This window comes from Phodopus roborovskii, unplaced genomic scaffold, assembly GCF_943737965.1.
Source record: "Phodopus roborovskii unplaced genomic scaffold, PHOROB, whole genome shotgun sequence".
NCBI classification, from domain to species: Eukaryota; Metazoa; Chordata; class Mammalia; order Rodentia; family Cricetidae; genus Phodopus; species Phodopus roborovskii.
In genome coordinates this window covers 15659785-15667671 of record NW_026126541.1, presented here as the reverse complement: position 1 = coordinate 15667671, position 7887 = coordinate 15659785, and positions in this window count along the sequence as shown.

Below are 7887 nucleotides of genomic sequence, written 5' to 3'. Positions count from 1 at the left end.
CTAAATATATGTAATTTATAGCCATAAAAACAGTTTGGCACAACTGATTAAAGACCATGCTTAAAAAGCTGAGCATGATGGCACACAACTTTATCCCAGTGCTTGAGAAGTAGAGATAGGGAGATCTCTGAGAGGTCAAGAGATATACAGTGAGTCTGTGTCTCAAAAAAAAATCATGATTGAAAGTCCTGTCCCATGGTTGGGGACATGGCTCATAGGTAGAACACTTGTCTAATATGTACAAGGCCTGGATTCAATTCCTATCAGCACAAAAAAGTAAAATAAAATAACTGTAGCTTTGTATGAGAACCTCCCTACAAATATAACCACACAACAAGCCAGGTTGAAGGTAAAGGGATGGAAGAAAATACATCACATAAGTGTCAATCACAAAAGCAAGGACAGCTCCATCAGCATCAAGCAAAGTAGGCTTTCCAGCAAAGAACGTTATCAGAGGCACAGAGGATCTTGTGAAACAATGGGTGTCAGTCCAGCAGGAACACCCAGATGTCTACAGACAGAGCCGCAGATACAGGTGTGGAACAGAGCCACTCAGATCCAGAAGAGGCAGGAAAATGCCAGTCACTAAAGACAGCAGCTCCCCCCCCCCCCATCACCAACAGATCTGAATCAGAGCCAGGGATGCCTGCAGCCAACAGGACTGAGCCTTGTTCTGGAGCACTCAAAGCAGCAAGAGCTGAATCCACATCCTTCCTCCTCCCTGTGGGTAAGGCTGACTGGTGGGCGGTGCTTTCTGGGCAAGCCTGCCCAGAGTTTCATCTCGGAGCCCACAGAGAGGTGGAAGGAGAGAGCCCACTCCACAGGTGAGACTTCATACACGTACCCACTCACACCAACCCCAAATCAATTTTTTTTCTCTAGGATGTACACCAAGATACACCATATCCTGGGCTGTTATGTTAAGCAAACTGAACTTTTATTTCCCCAGCACTGAGGCTTGAAACCAGGGTCTCATACATGCTAGGCAAGCACTCTGCTACTGAGCTGTAACCTAAACCCTTCAGAAGTCTTTGAGACATCATCTCACTAAAGTCTTCCCATGCTTGCACTGAACTAGAGATCCTCCTGCCTTAGCTACAGATGGCTGGGAACAGGCCCAGACCCCAATTCCTAAACAACCTTTAAATGAACTTAAAAACTTGTAGAGTGCCTTTTCCAACTACAAATGGAAATTTTAAATATTTACTTTTAGCTCTGTATGATGGCATACATCTTTAACCCAGCACTCAGGAAGCAGAGGCAGGCAGGTCTCTATGAGTCAGGGGCCAGCCTGGTCTATACAGCAAGTTCCAAGTTAGCCAGGGTGAAAGAGTGAGACCCTGTCTCAAAACAAAAAGTTTCAGAAACTGATGTTAGAGCTGGGCAGTGGTGGCGAGCTCCCTTAATCCCAGCACTTGGGAGGTAGAGGCAGGCAGATCTCAGTGAGTTCAAGGCCAGCCTGGCGTACAGAGAGAGTTCCAGTCTGTTACACAGAGAAATCCTGTCTCAAAAGCCAGAAGAAACAATAATGAAAAACAAAGTGGCAGGCGACTGGAGAAGTCACCTGATGTCACAGTATGGCCTCAGAATTTGTGTGCCGTACATGTGGATGACCACATGCATGTGTACACACACATGTGTGAACACACACAGACACTCACAGTTCACTGAATTAAATATAAATAATAATTAACTTGTCAAAACTTGGGGGCCACAAACTTCAACAGTAGTGCATAGGGAAGTTTATACCATTGAACTCAGATATTGGACAATAAGAACCTTTCAAATCAACTATCAGAGATCTTATTTCAAGAAATGGGTGGGTGGGTGGAGGGAACAGAATAATTCCAAAGCAAGCAGAAGAAAGAAATAATAAAGGCAAGAACAGAAAAATGAATGAAATTGGAAACAAAGACAGTTGGGAAAATCAGTGACACAAAAATGTCAATGAAATTGACAATCCTCTCCCAGAACTGATAAAAGGAGACACAAGCTGCCAACCTTAGGAATGAGACAGGATAGCACTACAGTCACTACACACTGCAAATGGATAAAGGAACAGTGTAAAAAAGCTACACATAGAGCCAGGAGGATGGCTCTGCCACCGAGCCTGGCGACCTGAGTTTGATCCTGTAAGACCCACAGAGCGGAAGGAGAGAACTGACCCCTGCGAACTGTCTTCTGACCTCCACACTCACACCTTGGCCAGTTCATTTTCGTGTACAGTGTCTGCAGCAGCGGCCTCTTTATGCTAGAGGAGGCTGGGAAAGGAGCTGAGATGGAGATTAAGGCAGGCAGAGCCAGCTCAGGACCAGCCCACCCGGCCATCCCGTGCAGATGTCTGCATTGAGCGCCCGCCCATTCCCACCTACTCCGTTAATGTTCAAGGTAGCTCACGGTGTTTGGCAACTTGTCTGCCTCCCTCCATCCTGAAAGGCCAGATTCCCTTTCTAGTAGGCCATCACATTCCACAAATGTTTTATTTTAGCTTAAAATAAATGACTCGTTCTCCTCGCTTTTCAGATTTCTTTGTACATGTCTATACTGATGGCACCATCATCCCTTGTCCATGGTGTATACCCACAACACCTGGGCTAATATCTTCAGCTTAAGAAATAAAAATAGCTGGCTGGTGGTGGTCGCCTTTAATCCCAGCACACAAGAGGCAGAGGCAGGTGGATTTCTGTGAGTTCAAGGCCAACCTGGTCTACAGAGTGAATTCCAGGATAGGCTCCAAAGCTACAGAGAAACTCTGTCTAGAAAAACATATACATATATATGCACACACACACACACACACACACACACACACACACACACACACACGACCTCCCCACCTCCTTACCCTGTCTTCCCGCTTTGACTTCTTCACCAGGGACTGAATCCTGGGAAATACTGAGGAAGCAATGTGAGCGCAGAGCCGGGGTTTTCTCTGATCACTCACCTGTCTCCCTCATCTCACCAGTGTGTAATTGTAATTTGATACAAACTTTAAGCAACCCACTGTTGTGAAATCTCTGCAAACAGCAACGTTAGTTTTCCACACATACTTTATTGGTTTCTATAACATTTAGCTAAATTATCTAAGAATAATATGTGCAGCTGGCACAAACAGGCTGAGTTAAAAACAAATGAGTCTTGGTGAGCTCGCAATTCAACCAAATGCGGGGAGCACAGTGCACGACATCCTGGCTGTGAGCATTTGATGAGCCATGATGCAAGCGGTATGTTCTGCACAGGATGGATGGTGTCACTTAAGCCAGTGAGCCAGGTAAGTACAGGTTGTTCTGAAAGTTGTCTTGGTATCAGTAATAATGACTAAAACTTATTGAAGGCTACTGTCTGCCAGGACCCATGCTTGGTGCTTCTATTTGCCTCTCAATTAATGATTCCCGGGAGAAGGTCTCAATGGCCCCATTTTATAGACAAGGAAGGGGTGCCTCAGTGGAGTTTCACCCTTCCTTCATCTCAGATTTCTGGCAGACTAAAAATCTGCACTTTTACACACAGCATTGTTTGTTCCCAGCACTCAGCATATAAATGAATGGAAAGGGCAGGGGGAGATCGGGAAACTGGGGGACATTTTCCTACGGTCAGGAAAGTGTCCCTGAAAGACTGGCTGGCTGTGTGTCAGCAGTTTCCTGAGATGAGGGAAGTGTGTGTGTGTGTGTGTGTGTGTGTGTGTGTGTGTGTGTGTGGTGGGGGAGATGTCCTCACAGGCTGGGGAGTCCTGTAGCAGGTGCTAGACAGAGGAGGCCCACACCTGGAGCTGGGACTGGTCAACCCATTTCCCATGTTCAGTTCAGTCTGTCTGCATTTATATCACAGAATCAGGCTGGAATTTTTTTTTTGTTACATTTATTTATTTTATTGGGTGTCCCCTGTGCACATGTGGAGACTGGAGGACAAGTAATCAGTTCTTCTCACCCTCCACCATATGGATCCCCAGGGATTGAACTCAGGTTGGCAGACTTGGCTACAAGCGCCTTTGCACTCGGAGCCATCTTGCCAGCCCTGATTAGAATTTTTGTTTTCTGTCATACTTACAGGATGAAGGGGGAAACAGAGGTACACTTTCAATGTCTGTCCTTGATGGCCACATAGTAACAGTCTAGCAGGAGAGCGCAGGGGCAGAGTGGATGAGTGTAGCAAATTTAGCCTGGCATCATGGCTATACCCAGAGCTCCATCCTCGGCTTCCTCTTGAACTGTGCTTGCCCAGTGCCCACCTTCTAGGCAGCTGTGCACTACCTGCCTCGGAGCTGCTAATGCCCTGGCCCAAGATTCCCAGGAAAATGGCAGAGCCTGACTCATCCTCTTGATGTGCAGCCCCTCCGCCCTCCGCATCAGGCCTCACTGTACACCCAGCCCGGGCGACAAACCCCAAAGAGGCTGAGTTCCCTCCTAGCCTGCTTCTTCCTGCCCTGTAAAGCCATGCTGACTCCTGGTTGCAGTGCAAGGCTGTTTCTGGGAGAGTGGGATTTTCGATGCTGATGTCGGTTTGGGTAAGTTCTGTCTCTGCCCTGAGCCCAGAGGTGGTATTGGCTCCTGTGTCTGCTCAGGGCAGCATCCTCAGCATCCAAAGGGGTTTGCTATGCAAACAAATGCTACTTCCTGTGTTAGTCAGTGACTGAACCTCTGGGTTTGGGAAGTCTAAGCTACTAGGCAGAGCATTTCATCCACATCGTGTGTAGAGCATGCTAGCATTTCTCCAGTGACTCGTGGATAAACAAGCGCTGTCTCCCTGCCGCCCACTTCCTTCGCACTCTCAATGGGTGCATTCTTCATGGTCCCCAGAGATCTCTGGCTTCTAGTTTCCATCTATTTCCCATTGTTGTTTGTCCATGGTGGCCACTTGAGGACAGCCTGCCTTCTTAATATTTATGCTAATGCCCATGGACTACTATTGCTATCAAACTTGGTCCAAGAAACTCCCCCCCCCCAATGGTCATTGGTTAATGCAGAAACTTGTAACTGATCGAAGAGTTGAGAATATGTGACCTCGCACCCTCAGCCCTAAATGGGACTTGGATATCGATGCCCACTCAGGGTTCAGGGAACGTTGACTAAGAGGAGGCAGACAGAATATGCTGTGAGATGCCCATCCATCTCCTGGACTTAGCATGGTTGTCGCTCACATGGACTCAACAGCTGTGCTTATTTGCATAAGACCTGAGCAAGATCAAGCCAGTCAACACTCCAGCCCAGATGGGGGAGGAGCTGATGAGGTACCTTCCCTAGCTGTCCTCACTGTGAGCACTGGATAGGTCAGTTTCCTTTGGGGTGTAGCTGCTGGTAGGTTGTCCTTGCTCCAGTGGATGATCCTGCATCCATGCATATTTGGACATCACTAATTGGACTCAATGAATTACAAGAAAAGAGGCATGAAGCTGAGAGGAGGTGTGTGGGAGGGGTCTGGGGGGAGTGTGGGGAGGGTAGTGATGGGGATACATTGTACACATGTATGAAACTGTCAAAGAATAAGCATATTTTTGAAGGCAGAGTTCCTGTCCCTCCAGGTCCCGATGCCGTTTAGTCCCAAAGAAACACACTGAGGCTTATATTAATTATAAACTGTTTGGCCAATGGCTCAGGCTTTTTTATTAGCTAGCTCTCAGTTAATTATTAACTCATTTCTATTAAACCATGCATTGCCACAAGGCTGTGGCTTACCGGTAATGCTCCGGTGTGTTACTCCTTTGGCAGCTACTGTGGCGCCTCCTCTCTCTGGCCACTGCTCCTCTGCCTTTCCTCTTCCCAGAATTCTCCTGGTCTGTTCACCCTCCCTCTTCTTCCTTCCTGTCTACTGGCCACTCAGCATGTATCCATCAACCAATAAGAGAAATGCATATTCACAGCACACAGAAGGACACCCCCCATCATATTTTAAATTAAATAAAAATTTTAAACCCTTTCTGTACTTGTTCCACCTTCTTTTTAATAAAGTATTTGACCACAGAGGCCTTTTCTCATGTAACGCCTTTAGAGCCGGTTCTGGTCAGTCTGTCCAGGCTGCTGTGAGGCCACCCCAAGCCTTTACTGTTTATAAACAATAGTAGTTCCTTGCTTTCAGTTCTGGAAGCTACAGAGTCCAAGGTCAGGGTGCCTGCAGGTTCCCTGTATGATGAGGGCCTGCTGTGCTACAACAGTGCCTCAAGCATGGCGGTGGGTCTGAACCCCAGCACTCAGGAGGAGAGTCAGGAAGATGAAGAGTTCAAGGATAGCCAGAGCCACAGGAGACCCTGTCTCAAAAAGTAAAATAACAACAAAAACAAAGAAGGCGGCTTGGTGCTGTGTCGTCATGTGGTGGGACAATAGTTCATCCTTTCACCTGCTACAGTTAGATTGGTGAAGGCAGAGCCCCTGGTGCAGTCACCACCAAGGGCCCAACTCCTGAACACAGCTACATGAGGGCTGCTTCGACATAGGAAGGGCACACAAAATAAGCACACAGTAAAACACGAACTTTAGTTGCATATTCAATGTAATGTCATGTCTGTAATGGGGATATAATAGGAATAAAGTAGTTTCTATTCATATTTATTGAATTCTTTTTTCTTTTCTTCTTTTGTTGTTTGTGTGTGTGGTTTCTTGTTTGTTTGTTTTGAGACAGGGTTTCTCTGTGTAGTCCTAGTTGTCCTAGCTCTGTAGATCAGGCTGGCCTTGGTGTCACAGAGATCTACCTTACTCTGCCTCTTGGGTGCTAGGATTAAAGGCCTGTGCCACCTTCTTCTTCTTTCAAAGTTTTCATCCATCCATACTCAAACACACACACACATACACACACACACACACACACACACACACACACACCCTATATACACACATATGTATTGTTGATAATGATGATGATGGCAGCTGTTGAAGGCTAGGCTTACAGCTGAAAATGTTTACTGGATTCTTAGAGCACATTCAGCAAATACCTGGGCAGCCCTTACTTTATACCATGTTTTCTGCCAGCTGTTGGGGCAAGGAAGACACACATTAAACCATACCAACCTCTCCTGTGAAGTACAGAAAGTAACCGTGTTCTTAATGCTGTGGAAGAGACACAGCCCATGCCACCAGAGTGTGAAATACAATAGGAACCTACTCCCGTGTGGCCAGTCTCACAAACTAATCTGCTACCCACAGAATGAGCAAATTAGTGCACAGTGTAGGGGTGGAGAGTGTGGGGGCGGGGCCGTAGCTCCAGGTGGAAGAGTGGTCCATCGATGGAAAGCAGCATATGCAAGGGCTCTGAAGATAGGACACGGGAACCGGTGAGGTTGGAACACTACAAGGGCTGGGATGAACAAAAGCCATACCATGCTGGCCTCCAAGGTCAAGTTAACGTTCTGAGTTTTTCCCTAAGAGCAGAGGGAGTTGCTAATCTAACAGAAAATGCAGACTCAGTCAGCTGGCCAGTTACATGGCTTTTTACCCTATTGTGTGGCGCTTGGTGCTTTATAAAATATCTCCCCAGTGTCACCTTAAGCCTCTCTTGCAGCAGTCCTCTGGGTGACAAAGTCCTATTGATACAGATGGGTAATCTGAGGCTCAGAGACATAAATAACTTGCCCAAGGATGCACAGTGGGGGGGGGGCATGGTTGGGGAAGGGGAGGGAACAAACATTTACATGCCGATCACACTTCTAAGGACAGTCATGGGGAAGAAGTACTCGACCTTCTTGACTTAGGCCTAGAGTCCAGGTCCTCGCTGGAAGTGAATCCCTAGCAAAGGTCTGTACAGGACACTATTTAACCACTTTAACTAAAAGGCTCCAGAACAGAAGTTCAAATCCCAGCCTGGCAAATCCTGATCAGCCAGGTGGCTCCAAACAACTTGCTTAACCCCTTGGATGTCCTCAAGCCCTAAGTGTAAAATGGGCTGATCACACTAATTCAT